Consider the following 16,163-nt stretch of genomic DNA (forward strand, 5'->3'; position numbering starts at 1 on the left):
GATTGGTGTACCTGGATATCTGTTCCCTTCTTTAGCTTTAGTAAGTTTTTAGTCATAATTTCATCAAATATATTTTGGAAGACTTCCTCTCTTTCTTCTCCTTCTGGGACCCCTATAATATCTCATTGTGGTATTGATTTGCATTTTGCAGGTGACTAGCGAGTTGAGCATCTTTTTACGTGTCTGTTGCCAATCTGTATGTCTGTCTGTATGTTAGTATGCTTTATGTTGTCTCATTAAACTATCCTCATTTTTAAAAATTTGCTTTTCTTTTTGTTGTTCTGACTGGGTGATTTCCATTTTTCTGTCTTCCAGATCACTTATGTGTGCTTCTGTATTATGTAGTCTGTTGTTAATTTCTTCCAGTTTGTTTTTCGTTTAAGTTATTGTATTCTTCTGCTCCAACTGCTTCTTTTTTAATATCTTCTGGTGCCTTGTTAAAAGTTTCTCTGTGTTTATCTAATTTTTCTCCAAGTTCAGTTAGCATTGTTATTACTAAAGCTTTGAAACTTTTAACTGGTTAATTATTTCTCTCTGTTTCATTAGGGTTCTTTTCAGGGTGTTTTCTCTTCTTTCATTTGAAACAAATTCATGTGTCTTCTTATTTTGTTTATCTTTCTCTGTCTGTCTGAAAGTAGGTGAAAAGTTACCTTTCCCAGTCGTGAAGGGTTGTCCTTGTGTAGAAGTGTCCCTATGCAGTCTGCATGTGCTCCTTGGCTTTGGTGGGAGAGTTGGATCTGATGTGAGCATGGGTCTTCCTTTGGGACATTCTGGAAGCTCTCATCTTGGTGGGAGGTAGGATTGGAGTTGGAGGGGCTAGAGCCCAAGCCAGGTGTGAACTGGGGCATCTCCCATGCTCACTGGTAGTCACTGCCCTATAGTCAGTGGAGACAGGGCCCAAGGTGCTGGAGCAGAAGTCCTGAGAGTCAGGTCCAAGCTGGTTCCATTCCCTCTCAGTGTGTGCACACACCCTAACAAAGGCACCTCCACCCTAGTGGAGAACAGCACCAGAGCAAGAGGGGCTGGAACATGTACCAGGTGTGGGCCAGGGTATGCTCTGGAACAGAGCAGACTGTCTTGGCAGACCAGTCAGATCCCCAGGTTGTTTCCAATCTGCTTTCTCTACACTTGCTGGCAGTAGCCGCTCTTGTGCCACTCAGAGGCAGGGCCAGACCCAAGCCAGTTCTGTTTCCCTCAATTGCACACCCTCTTCTCAGCAATGGTACCTTGACTCCAGTGGAGAGCAGCATCAGAGCAAGGCAGGTTGGAGGGGACATCCCTTGAGGGTTGTGGTGGAGGCTGGGATGGTCCTGGCAAGTGGTTCAGAGCCCCAAGCTGTTTTCAATCTGCTGCCTCTGCAGGAACGCTGGTAATGACTGTCTTCACCCTCTTCAGAGGCAGCGTCAGGTTTGAGCCATTCTCTTTAAGTGTGGACACTCTCCTTGCCAAAGCTCCTTCCCCCTAGTGGAGAGCTGCACCAGAACAAGAGTGGCTGGACCAGGGACCCATTGCACCCCGGGTTGTACTCTGGTGCAGTAGTGGAAACTGGCCAGAGCCCAGGCAGTTTCAGTCTGCTTCCTCCACCTTGTTCCCAGGAGTAAGCAAGAGCACTCTCATAAGTGGAGTCTAGGTTTCTTACAGCCCTCCTGTTAGTCCCCCTGGTTTTCAAACCAGCTCAGTGGACTTATCTTTGCGTGTTAGACCTCAGAGCTGGGTTGCCCAGTATGTGGCTTGAATCCCTCATTCTCCAGGGAGGATCCCCAAGCCCATGATAATCCCCTGCTCTTCTATGTCCCCTATTACGGATGTGGGTCCTGACCGAATTGCTTCTTCTCCCTTCCTGCCAAACTCCATGTGGATCTTTCTTTATAGCCTTGATTGTAGAGGAGCCTTTCTGCAAGTCATCAGTCTGTTTCAGCAAGGGTTGCTCCACATGTAGAGTTAGTATTTTTTGTTTCTTTCTTTCTTTTTTTTTTTTTTTGTAGAGTTAGTTTTAATGTGTTCATGGGGGGAGGTGAGCTCAGCGTCCTCCTACTTAATCATCTTGATCTCCAATTTATATTTATTTGTATATTTGTTCATTATTATAAAAATGTTGTATTTATTATTTTTGTAATCTCAGTTTTTTGTTGAGCTATAATGACATATAACTCTATTAGTTTCAGATGTGAAACATAATGATTTGATGAAATTTGGTTTGGGAAATAATCACCCCATTGTCTAGTTAACATCCATTGATACAGATAGTTACAGATATTTTTTTTCTTGTGATGAGAACTTTTAAGATCTACTCTCTCAGCAACTTTCAAGTATACAGTACAGTATTATTAACTATAGTCGCCATGCTGTACACTACATCCCTGGGGCTTATTCATCTTATAATTAGAGGTTTGCACCTTTTGACAACCTTCACCTGTTTCACCCTGCAACCTCTACCTCTGCCTCTGCCAACCACCAATCTGTTCTCTCTGAGAGCTTTTTTTGTTTGTTTGTTTAGATTTTACATATAAGTAAGGTTGTATGATATTTTTCTTTGTCTGACATCTCACTTAGCATAATACCCTCTAGGTCCATCTGTGTTGTCACAAATAACAGAATTTTCTTCTTTTTATGGCTGAATAATATTCCATATATATATATATATATATTACATTATCATTATCCACTCATTCGATGATGGACACTTAAGTTGTTTCCACTTCTTAGAAATAATGCGGCAGTGAACATGAGGGTGAAGATATATTTTCAGATTAGTAATGTTCTTTTTTGTTTTTTGTTATGTTTTGTTTTTGGAAGAATACCCAGACATGGAATTGCTGGATCATATGGTAGTTCTATTTTTATTTATTTATTTACTTTTTTGCGGTACGCGGGCCTCTCACTGCCGCGGCCTCTCCCGTTGTGGAGCACAAGCTCCGGACGCACAGGCTCAGCGGCCATGGCTCATGAGCCCAGCCGCTCCGCGGCATGTGGGATCCTCCCAGACCGGGGCACGAACCCGTGTCCCCTGCATTGGCAGGCGGACTCTCAACCACTGCGCCACCAGGGAAGCCCTATTTTTATCTTTTGAGGAACCTCCATACTGTTTTCCATAGTGACTGTACCAATTTACTTTCTACCGACAGTGCACAAGCATTCCCTTTTCTCCACACCCTCACCAGCATTTGCTATCTCTTGTCTTTTTGATGATAGCCATTCTAACAGGTGTGAGGTATATCTCGCTATGGTTTCAATTTGTATTTCCCTGATGATTAGTGATATTGAGCACTTTTTAATGTACCTGTTAGCCATTTGTATGTTTTCTTTGGAAAAATGCTATCGAGATCCTCTGCACATCTTAAAATTAATTATTTGATTTTTGCTATTGCATTATATGCATTCTTTTGAATATATTTTGTATATTAATGCCTTACTAGATATACAATTTGCAAATATTTTCTCCTGCTTCATAGGCTGTATTTTCATTTTGTTGATGGTTTCTTTTGCTGTGTAGCAGCTTTTCAGTTTTATTTAGTCCGACTTGTTTGCTTCTGCTTTTGTTGCCTTTGCTTTTGCTGTCAAATCCAAAAAGTAATTGCCAAGACTGATGTCAGGAAATTACTGCCTATGTCTTCTTCTAGGAATTTTATGGTTTCAGGTCTTATGTTCAAGTCTTTAATTTATTTTGAGTTATTATTTTGTGTTTGATGTACGATAGTACTCTAGTTTTATTCTTTTGCCTGTGGCTGTCCTGTTTTCCCAGCACCATTTATTGAAGAGACTGCCCTTTCCTCCAGTATATTCTTGGCTCCTTTGTCATAAAATGTTATTTATTTTATGTTTATTTATTTTTATATTTTTGTTCATTTTTCCTAATTTTAAACTTACTTCATTGATTTCTAGCCTCTTGTCTTAAAACATTTTAAAATGTTTAACTTTTAAGATTTTTTAAGTCCTCAAAGAGGGGAGGTAGCATAGTAAAAAAAAAAAGTAGTAATAATGAGATCAAATACTTTTTAAATGCCTACTACATATTATAACCTATTTTAAGCATTCTATACATAGTTAATCTGCAATCAGCCCTTTGAAGTAGATGCTATTATTGTCTTTTCTTTCAGATGAAAACATTGGTATCGAGAGATTCAGTAACTTGGCCAAGTCACGCAGGTTGTAAGTGGCAGAACCTGTACTCAAACCCAGAAGCCTTTATACCTACCGTTTTGATGCTTCCTAATAAGTATTCTGTGTTTTTCTAGATGTTCTAAAAAATTACCACAAGAATTTCTGGAGACCCATATGTTGACTCTTCCCAGAATAATAACTACTCAATGTACATTTATCATGCTTGAGTTATTGGACTAGAACTAAATCTTTGAATCTCATATCATCTTGTCCTTATTTGAAGGGACTTATGTCTTAAGTTTCTAACATATATAGTAAGTAAATATTTGGGGCCAAAAAAAAAAACAGAAATAAATGAGAGATAGTAGGCAGGAGACCAATTTAAGGGGGTTCATTTTAGGCAATGCCATTTCCCTAACCTTGGTTAGAAATGAGGAATTGTGAACACTTTAAGAATCAGGGAAATAACTCAGTAGAAAGATTATGGTCCCTGGCTCTGACATCACAAATATGCAAGCCTACCTTAAAAAGAATCAATTATCATTTTTCTCCTCTACTAAAATTCTTGTCAGCATTATATGAATATTCTGATTTTATGTGGAATCCCTCAACATTTTTGTCTTGTTATGAAATTAAGAGAAACTATTAGAAGCAGTTATCCCTAAAAGGCTGTTTATTCATTTTTTAAATGAAAAATCAGCAGTGGTCTTTATTTCAATTGGAGCCCACTTTAGTTCAACTTGGGGCTCTATTAAACCTGAGCCCACAGAATTTGATAGGCATAACTATTCATTGTTAATATTTCTGATTCTCCTCTGGACACATGGTGATTGATTTTTTTAATATTCCAGGTGTTCACAAGTGAATTGCTTTAGGCATAAAATGTAAGTGACTTTTAGATGCAATATTTTATATAATACTATATACCTAAGAGTTAGATAATATTATTATCCTCATTTTATAGATTAAAAAAAAAAAACCCTGAAGTTAAAAAACTGCCTTAAAATCACGCAGCTGAGTTTAAAAGCCCATTTAAACTTATGTCTGCTTGAATTTGGAGCTCAAGATCAAGATGTTAGCAATACTTCCACATGTGGTTAATTTAGAAATCTCCAGACACATAGTTAAGTCACTTGTGGAACCTAAATGGAGAATTCTCTATGACAGGAACTGCTTTCTAACTTTTGAGTTGTAGGGATGGTGATCTGCTTTAGCTGGTTTTGTTAGATTTCTGAATCCAGATTTTCTACCAGCGTACTTTACTCAGTTTAGATAATCTCTTTTTAAAGTCTATCTGTAACTCATTTTGAGGCAGTAGAAAGATAAAGAGTACTTACTGCCGGATGAGTTTGTTTTATGCAAAGGCAGCTATGACATTAATTGATATTAATTGCCATGATGAGGCCAGGTTTTACTTTTTAAAAAATAACTCTGGGCTTCCCTGGTGGCGCAGTGGTTGAGAGTCCGCTTGCCGATGCGGGGGACACGGGTTCGTGCCCCGGTCCGGGAAGATCCCACATGCCGTGGAGCGGCTAGACCCGTGAGCCATGGCCGCTGAGCCTGCGCGTCCGGAGCCTGTGCTCCGCAACGGGAGAGGCCGCGGCAGTGAGAGGCCCGCGTACCGCAAAAACAAAACAAAACAAAACAAAAAACCCTCCGAATTCATTTTTTATACTCTATTTCAAAATTATTTTCCTATTTAATAATTATTGAATCATATACATTCTAGTGAATAACCACAAATACATTTTGAGCATGGTATGGTAAGAGTAGATGTATTCATAAACAGTGCAGTACTTGTTATTATCAATGGTTGTATCAGGTCCATTACTAAATAGACATAAATACATATATGGGCCTGTGTTTTATCCTTTTAAATGAAGTAGAATTCAAATTTATTATTTTCTATCTATAAATGATTATGATGTTCTTGAAAATTAAAGTTTAAAAAGCAATCTACTTTTGAAATACACTTATTAAATAACTTTAAAAATAATACCCACTTCTAAAATAACCCACGTTTAAAATGACTTTTTATATAACTCCCTTTGAAGTACAAGCTGCTGAGCCTGCACGTCGGAGCCTGTGCTCCGCAACGGGAGAGGCCACAACAGTGAGAGAGGCCCGCGTACTGCAAAAAAAAAAAAAAAAAAAAAAATTAATATTTTTCCTAGATTTGAATCAGGAGACAGTTAACTCAGTATTTTCTAAATGAAAAATGGAAACCAGGACTTTCATTGAAAAATGCCACTTGTACTAACTTCTGACACTACCTTTTATAAAATCCTAATAAAAACACATTAAGATACAGAAAATCTGCCAGAATCTGGGAAGAAATCCTACCGACAAAATTGCCAGCAGGCCTAGATTTAGAAATTGAACCAAATCAGTAAAAGCAATGATCTACTTTTGCGACTTATCCTATGTTTGAAGAACACCGATAAATATTTTCACATTATCTTAAATGTTTGCCTGAGTCTCATTCCTCTTGCATTCATAATAAGATGGGTGCAGATGTAAAATTTCATATTAAATAAAAGTCTAAAGTCTTTCCTGAAAATTATACTATCTAAATGAGTTTATGGGCCCATAGTTACTGTTGATCCTTTCTTCCTCCTTATATGAATTATGTTGTGATTCTACATGCTGTCCATATTCTATAGCGTGGCAATTCTGGAGTGAAACTCAGTTACATAAAATGAAATTACTAGATACTGGGCTGAGACCTATGCTTGCTCTAGGGTGACCAACTGTCATGATTTACCCAGGACTGACGAGTTTTCCAGGGTGTGGCACTTAAATGAAGCCATTGCCCAGAGAACCGAGAAGTTTGGTCACCCTAACTGTCACCTCAGTTTTCAACTCTAAGAGGGGGCTTCATACATTTAAGTGGACTTTGAACAAGGTATAAATAACATGCCACTCTGTTCATTCAGTTGACAAATACAATTTGGAGTATCCCTGCTTCAGAAAAAATGGATATTGAAAAGTAGAAAAGCATTAAAAAAAAGCATATAACATGATAAAATAATATAGAATAGGGAAAATATAACATCATGTTGACATATAGGTGTTCTGAAGAAATAGACAAAAGGAATACATGCTAGAAAAATTTGGGGGGGCATGAAAGGAGAAAAAAGGTAGTAATCTGGATTCATATAAAATATGATTAAAAGTCAGAAGAGGAAATATTGGTATCAGAATAAGACGGGATGGCTTGACAAAACAATGATGTGAGTTGCAAAGACTACAGGTTGTGATTAAAAGGAAGTGAAAATAAGAGCTATTTCAAGAAGAGTGAAATAGCTCTAACAAATTCAAAACATAAAACAGCATTGGTAGCAGAAAAGAGCAGCATACACAAACTGGGAAATTAAATCAGTAATGTAAAGGGAAAATAAGATTTCACCAAATATAGAATTTAAAAAAACACAACTGTAAAAGATAAAATAGAATATGATAGGCAGGGAAGAAAACTGGCTGAAATCCAATCCAAGAATTATTGTCATTGTAGAATAGGGAACAAGATATGGGAACTGGAACAACAGTCAAAGAAGTGTTTAGAGAAGCTTTTCTGAGTTGAAATGCACCTTAGTATACAGAATGATGCATTCATTCATTTGGTTCAAAGAAAAAAAATCACACCTGTAAGCATCTTGGAAAATGATTGAATTACAAATTTTTATTATGAAAATATTCAAATATACAGGAAACTTGCAAGAATAGTAAAATGAAAACTGTATACATCTTATCTAGATTCCAAATTGTTATTATTTTGCCATAATTGGTTTTTATATGTACAAGGGTGTGTGTGTGTGTGTGTGTGTGTGTGTGCGCACTTATGTTCTGCACAAGAATTCAGGTGGAAAAATGTTTTATTACAAAGGAACAAAAAAACAGTTGGCTTCAGAATTCTCTGTGAATCAAATTGCCGGAAGAAAAGGGAACAATGTCTACAGTGTTTGGAGAGCAAAAGGACATGCTCCACTTATTTTATGCCCAACTGAGTGCTTTTTAATGAATGCAGAAACATTCTTATGTAATTAATGTATCAGAAAATATATCTGAGAAAACATAATTATAAAACAAAATTTGTTTAAAAATATGTTGGCATACGTTTTGTTTTGAGAGTTAAATAATATCGAAAGTTCAGGAATAAAACTTAGATTAAAAAAAAGGTCTGAGATAAACATGTAACTCTGTTAGAACTATTCTTTAAAGGGAATGTAGATTCCAAAAATAATTATTGTATTTTGGAGGTAAGGATTTATAAAGTATTAAAACCTATTAGCAAAGAGATTGAATAAAAAGTTTGAGAGAGTTCAAGCATGCTGCAGTATTATGTTATAAAGAAGAATATGAGGCTGTAACTTGATTTTCATGTAATTAAAAGAACTTGAGGAATTTATAGAGAGTAACTAAAAACATAAACAATGAAAACCTTTCAAAAGTAGCAGAAAACACAAAATAATCAAATGTGAATCTCTAGGATACTGAGTCACCATTAAAAAGGAAAGATTACTAGATAATTATACCAAAATTGATAACTACTTTATATGCTCAAAATTAACTGTTAGAAAATATAATGAAAAAAAATAAGTTCCTTTCATAACAGACATTAACACACAAAATTACTAAGGAAAGACTCCAGGATATAATATGAAGGTCTAATAAGTACATACAATCTTCTAGAAATGTAAGTAGTACTAGGAAGAAGTAGAGTTATGAGTTTATAATTTAATTAGAAAAATGAGATTGAAGAAATACTCTAGTGTGATGAGTCGTATAAAAGTGAAAATACAGGGCATTAAGTGAGCATATATCCTTGAACAATGAGAAGGAAGTAGCTGGATAGTTGGTGAAAGATAACTAGGCAGAGAGGACCAAACAGGTAAAAGCACAGAGGCAAGAAAGGGAAAGGTAATTTGATGTACTGAAAAACTACCAATATGGCTAGTCAGTGTCCTCAGCCTTTGTCATCAGGAATTAATTTATGAAATCTGGCATATGTATGACCCTCCAACTTTAAGTTAATATTTTTCCACTATCAAAAAATAAATATTAAAATATTTTAATATGGTTTTCTGGTTTTATACTCCTTTATGAATAATACTACTTGAATCTTTAAGGTAGTCATATTTGATTTTATTGTACATCACTTGAACCATGGATTAAATTTCCATATTATTATTTATTTTCTTTTTGCTGAGTTGCGAAAAGACTTAAATCTTATATTAAAAAGCACCGCTGAATTTGGAAAGGAATTGTGAATGAACTAATCATATGTCAATGAAATACTTGAATAAAAATTATATAAAATAACTCTATAAACTAAGAAAATCCAGTTACCCACAAAATGCAGAATTATTTTGGCATCATTTATGTCATTAAATGGTTGACAACAATGGATGATTTGTGATTTCAGAATTCTAAGGAGAATGATTTTAGCACCAGAAAGCTATATCCACATAAAATAACATTTAATTATAATATTTTTAAAAGTTTGTGAAAGTTCTGGGTTAATAAATTATTTATTCCGTGAAAAAATTGGTGGTAGAAATAAGCATAGATGTTACCAAATTCACTGACAGACTGAAGACCTAAATGTAAAATTTAAAACCATCAAACTGCTAGGAAAATATTGTGTTGGAAGTAGAAAAGTATTTTCTAAATATAACATAAAATCTAGAGAATCCCAAAAACACCTGCCAAATTTGCCATTATAAAAACATAAATGATTGTGTGTAAAATGATAGTCAACTATTGAGGAGATAAACTATGATATATAAAAATATTTGTAGGACAAACTTTTAAAAAGCTTAATATGTAAAGAGTGTTTCAAATTCATGAAAGAAAGGTGAATATTTCAGTATTATACTCTATATAAACATGCCTTTTTAAATTAAAAAAATTTTATTGAAGTATAGTTGACTTACAATGTGTTAATTTCTGCTGTACAGCAAAGTGATTCAGTTATACATATATACATTCTTTTTTATATTCTTTTCCATTGTGGTTTGTTACAGGATATTGAACATAGTTCCCTGTGCTATACAGTAGGACCTTGTTTATCCATTCTATATATACTAGTTTGCATCTGCTAACCCCAAACTCCCCCTCGATACCCGGCCCCTTGGCAAACACATGTCTGTTGTCTATGTCTGTGTGTCTGTTTCTGTTTCATAGATAAGTTCATTTGTGTTATATTTTAGATTCCACATATAAGTGATATCATATGGTATTTGTCTTTCTCTTTCTGACTTACTTCACTTAGTATGATAATCTCTAGGTCCATCCGTGTTGCTGCAAATGGCATTATTTCGTTCCTTTTTATGGCTGAGTAGTATTCCATTATATATATGTACCACATCTTCTTTATCCATTCATCTGTCGATGGACATTTAAGTTGTTTCCATGTCCTGGCTATTGTGAATAGTGTTGCTATGAATATAGGAGTGCATGTATCCTTTTGAATTACAGTTTTGTCTGGATATATGCCCAGGAGTGGGATTGCTGGATCATTTGACAAATCTATTTTTAGTTTTTTGAGGAACCTCCACATTGTTTTCCATAGTGGCTGCACCAACTTACATTCCCACCAACAGTGTAGGAGGGTTCCCTTTTCTCCACACCCTCTCTAGCATTTGCTATAGGTAGACTTTTTAATGATGGCTGTTCGAACTGGTGTGAGGTGGTATCTCATTGTAGATTTGATTTGCGTTTCTCTAATAATTAGCAATGATGAGCATCTTTTCATGTGCCTGTTGACCATCTGTATGTCTTCTTTGGAGAAATGTCTACTTAGGTATTCTGCCCATTTTTCAATTGGGTTTTTTGTCTTTTTGTTGTTGAGTTCTATGAGCTGTTTGTAAGGTTTGTAGATTTTTGTTCTGTTTATGATTCCCTTTGCTGTGCAAAACCTTGTATGTTTGATTAGGTCCATTTGTTTATCTTTAATTTCTATTGCCTTGGGAGACTGACCTCAGAAAACATTGGTACAATTTATATAAGAGAATGTTTTGCCTATGTTCTCTTCTAGGAGTTTTATAGTGTTATGTCTTATATTTAAGTCTTTAAGCCATTTGAATTTATTTTTGTGTATGGTGTGAGGGTGTATTCTAAATTCATTGGTTTACCTGTGGCTGTCCAGCTTCCCCAACACCACTTGCTGAAGAGACTTTTTCCCATTGTATATTCTTGCCTCCTTTGTCGAGGATTAATTGACTGTAGGTGTGTGGGTTTATTTCTGGGCTCTCTATTCTGTTCCATAGATCTATATGTCTGTTTTTGTGCCAATACAAAGCTGTTTTGATTACTGTAGCTTTGTAGTATTGTCTGAAGTCCGGGAAGGTTATGCCTCCTGCTCTGTTTTTTTCCTCAGGATTGCTTTAACAATTCTGGGTCTTTCATGGTTCCATATAAATTTTAGGATTATTTGTTCCAGTTCTGTGAAAAATGTCATGGGTAGTTTGATAGGAATCACATTAAATCTTTAGATTGCTTTCGGTAGTAGGGCCATGTTGACCATATTAATGCTTCCAATCCAAGAGCATGGAATAGCTCTCCATTTCTTTGAATCATCATCTTCAATTTCCTTTATTACTAAGTATTTTATTTTTGGGGTGTGATTTTGAAAGGTATTGTTTTTTAACATTCCCTTTCTGTATTTCATTGTTAGTGTAAAGAAATGCAACTGATTTCTGTATGTTAACCCTGTATCCTGCTACCTTTCTGAATTCGTTTTTCAGTTCTGGTAGTTTTAGTAGTGTAGAGTCTTTAGGGCTTATAGAAACATGTCTTTACTGTATTCTTCTCATAGATTTAAAAATTTATCCAACATTTCTTGCTATTGTTTCATATATTTGATTTTTGGTTTTTCCTCTTATACCTCTTTAGAAGGTCCTTTATTTGGTATTTGAATCTACAAATCAGAGTATCTTTCTGTAATGTCTATCCTTGCAGTGCTTCAGTGAGAAAAGCTCACTGAGAGGGGTGACAGAAAAGGCTGACCTATGTCCCTTTGGAAATTAATGTAATGTGTAAGACTAATGGCAAAAAAAACTGTGTATATGCACTCAACTCTAGTTGATAAGATTGTTTCCCATGGAGTATTGATTAAAAACCCTGAAGCCACTATTCATGTCTATTGGAATTGAACAATTAAGTAAATGGATATTGGATGGTAGGAGCCTGTTGGAGTGGGAATTTGCAGACAAGAAAGGGAAGGAGGCTGAGAATAATCCATGTGGCAGTGCATAAGACTTGGTGATATCAGGGTATACTCAGATTTAGCTTAATATCAATATAGGTTGTTCCATATAGAAATATTTATATATATGTATATGTGCATAGGCTACTATACACACATATATCTCTTTGCTCTGTTAGCTTTGGGAGCCAAGAATCAATGACACACCGTAGCAATGACTGCATTTAGCAGCTAGAAATTTGTTTGTAATCCCATTCTTTAATAAAAGAAACTTGGGCTCTTTGGTGAATTCCTGATTCTAGGATTATGAAAGAAACATGCAGAGTGAACCTAGAACATCTTTCAGGGCCATAAAGTAAGAAAGTGACCACCCCCTAAAAGATGGGGAATGTCAAAGAGATATATCAACCAATAGAAGGAGCTCCGCAATGACCAAAGTTGTAACAATTTGAGAAAAAAATAGTATTAGATTATAAACGAAAGTATGAAGTAAATATGCATGGATTCATGCTCATGTAAATAAATGATTAAGCAAATAAGTGAGTTAGAATAGACAAATCTTCCATGCAGAAGAATTCCAAATAATTTATGTTGATACTCTATTCTTAAGGGGGTGAGCACATCTCCCCACTCTCTAAATGTGGGCTTTGCAAAGTGACTTTCTTCCAAAGAGTAGGGTATGGAAAGGGAGGAGAAAGAAAGTAACTCTGCAGTGGAGAGACCTGGCAAAAGTTATCTCAAATGAGGTCATCAAGTTTAAGATGAACTAAAAGCCATATCCATAGTATGAACACTTGATATGATGAGTATGGCACTTTGCCTTTGTGTTCTTCTTCCCCAAAACATATAACTCCAGTCTAATCATGAGAGAAACATCAGACAAATACCAATTAAGGAACATTCTACAAAATACCTGACTAACAATCCTCAAAATTGTCAAGGTCATCAAAAATAAGGAACATGTAAGAAGCTGTCACAATCAAGAGGAGCCTAAGTTGACATGACAACTAAATGTAGTGTGTTAGTCTGGGTGGGTCTGAAACAGATTAAGAATCTGGGATACACTGAGGAAAGCTGAATGCAATATAGACTTTGTTAGTAATAGCATATAATTATTGGTTTGTTAATTGTGACAGGTGTACCATACTCACATAAGATGTTAGCAATACGGAAAACTGAGTGTGGGGTACACAGGGACTTTCTGTAATTATTTTTGCAAATTTGAAACTGTTCTAGAATTTAAAAGTTTACTGAAAATAATATTTTTAATAAAATTTTCTGGAACAATTAGTTATCTATGTACTAAAAATTCATATATTACACCAAAAATGTTTTTAATGTGAAATTAATCATAGAAGTTAAACTAAGAGCTAAAAATATGAATTTTCTAAAAGAAAACATGGGCGAACACATTTGCTACTTTGGATTGGGAAAGAATCCCTAAACATGACACAAATAGAATAAATCATAAACTTTTAAAAACTAAGTAGGAATTTAGTCAACATTAAGACATTTGTCGTTTGAAATGCACCCAATAAAGACAAAATGGCAAACCATTCACATTAACAAATATTTACAAAACATATACAAGATAAAAGACATCCAGAATATAATTTACTTTAAAAATGATTTAATAAGAAGACAAAAATACTGATTTAAAAAGGCAAATGACTTGAACAGACACTTTAAAAATAAAAGATACTGACATGGCAAATAAGGACATGAAAAATTCTCAACATCATTCATTATCATTAGGACAATACAAATTATCATTTCAAACCCACTAGAATTGCTAGAATTACAAACAGATTGACAATACCAGGTGTGTTGAAGCCATTGAAAATTTTATATAACACTGGTAAGCATACAATATGAGACTGCTGTTTTGGAAAATCATTTATCAGTTTCTTATGCAGTTAAGTACACATTTATCATGTAACCTAGAAATCTTTCTCCTAGTTATTTACTCAAGAGAAATGACAATATATGTTCACACAAAGAATTGTTATAGAATGTTCATAGCAGCTTTGATCCTGATGACCAAAAAGTAAAAACATTGTAAGTGTCCCTCGGTTGAAGAGGGGAAAAACAAATTGTGGTAAACCCCACCATGGAATAGTACTCAGGAATAAAAAGAATAAATTGGTATTTGAGTAAGTAAATTTCAATAACATTATGTTAAGTGAAAAAAACAGACAAAAATGGCTACATTCTATATTCCATTTGTAAGAAATTCTAGAAAAGGCAATGCTATAGTGTTAATAAAGCAGATGAATATTTGCCTAGGGGTGAAGATAAGGGAAGGGGGTTCAGTGAAATAAGCTATGAGAAAACTTTTTTGGGGTGAAAGAAATGTTCCATATCATGATTGTGGTTACTGTTTATTGAATACATTTGTCAAAACTCATAGATTCATACACTTAAAGTGGTGATTTTTTTTAAAAAAAATTTTATTGAAGTAGAATTGATTTACAATGTGTTAATTTCTGCTGTACAGCAAAGTGATTCAGTTATACATATATATTCATTTGTTTTCATATTCTTTTCCATTACACTTTATCACAGCATATTAAACATAGCCCCCTGTGCTACACAGTAGGACCTTGTTGTTTATCCATTTTATGTATAATAGTTTGCATCTGCTGATCCCAACCTCCCAATCCATCCCTCCCGCATCCCCTCTTCCCCTTAGCAACCACAAGTCTGTCTCTATAGTCTGTATCTGTTTCATAGATAAGTTCATTAGTGTCATATTTTGGATTCCACATATAGGTGATATCATATGGTATTTGTCTCTTTTTCTGACTTACCTCACTTAGTATGATAATCTCTAGGTCCATCTATTGCTGCAAATAGCATTAATCTCATTATTCTTTATGTCTAAGTAATAGTCCATTGTGTAGGTCTACCGCATCTTCTTTATCCATTCATCTGTCAGTGGACATTTAGGTTGTTTCCATGTCTTGGGTATTGTGAATAGTGCTGCTATAAACATAGGGGTGCATGTATCTTTTTGAATTATAGGTTTTTCCAGATATATATAAAATGGCAATTTTTACATGTGAAGTGAAGTGAAGTGATAAAATATACAATATTTTTTATATAAAATTATTACTGTTCAATTGTAAATGTCTAACTGCTCCTTTCTTCCATGGCTGTTCATTTGACTGCTTGGAATGGCATATTTACATCTCTCTCTCATCTTATTAAACTTTAGTATCTCTTCAATTTCATTTATCATTTTGCTAAGAAGGAAAAGAAATTTTCTGAATCTATAGCCTTGTAACTTGGTTACTACCACTAAATTGATATTCATTTTAATAGGGATTACAATTAATAAAGTCAATTCAATTACATTATTTATTTCAATTACATTAGCCTATTGATCAAAAAAGATAGTCTGTATAATACACTATATGAATCAAAATCACAAAATATTTTTATATTTATATTTGAAATATAATTCATTTTATTTGTCACCTCATCATAATATTGTCTAATTCATTTATAAATTATGATTGTTCAAAAGATACAATCTTAAAACCAGAATTCAGAGACACAGTGAAACTTCTTTTCCAATCTGTTCCTTCTTTTCCGCTGTTTTCTATTGTTCTTTTACTCAGTATACTTTTCGCCTTAGTCAATAGATCTACCTTTAAAAATTAATGGACTTTTCCTAAAAGCCGCCTTGAAACTATAAGAAACCATATTCATTGGATCAGTTTTTATTACTTCATATTTTATACATATATTTTAAAAACCACAGATTAGAGGTATATTTCCCTTTCTGAAACATAACAGTTTGTGCAAATCCAGTGTTATTAGTAGGCAGTGCCACCAGTAGATGAGTCCT

This window comes from Monodon monoceros, unplaced genomic scaffold (assembly GCF_005190385.1).
Source record: "Monodon monoceros isolate NGI ecotype Baffin Bay Population unplaced genomic scaffold, NGI_Narwhal_1 Super_Scaffold_2, whole genome shotgun sequence".
Lineage (NCBI taxonomy): Eukaryota > Metazoa > Chordata > Mammalia > Artiodactyla > Monodontidae > Monodon > Monodon monoceros.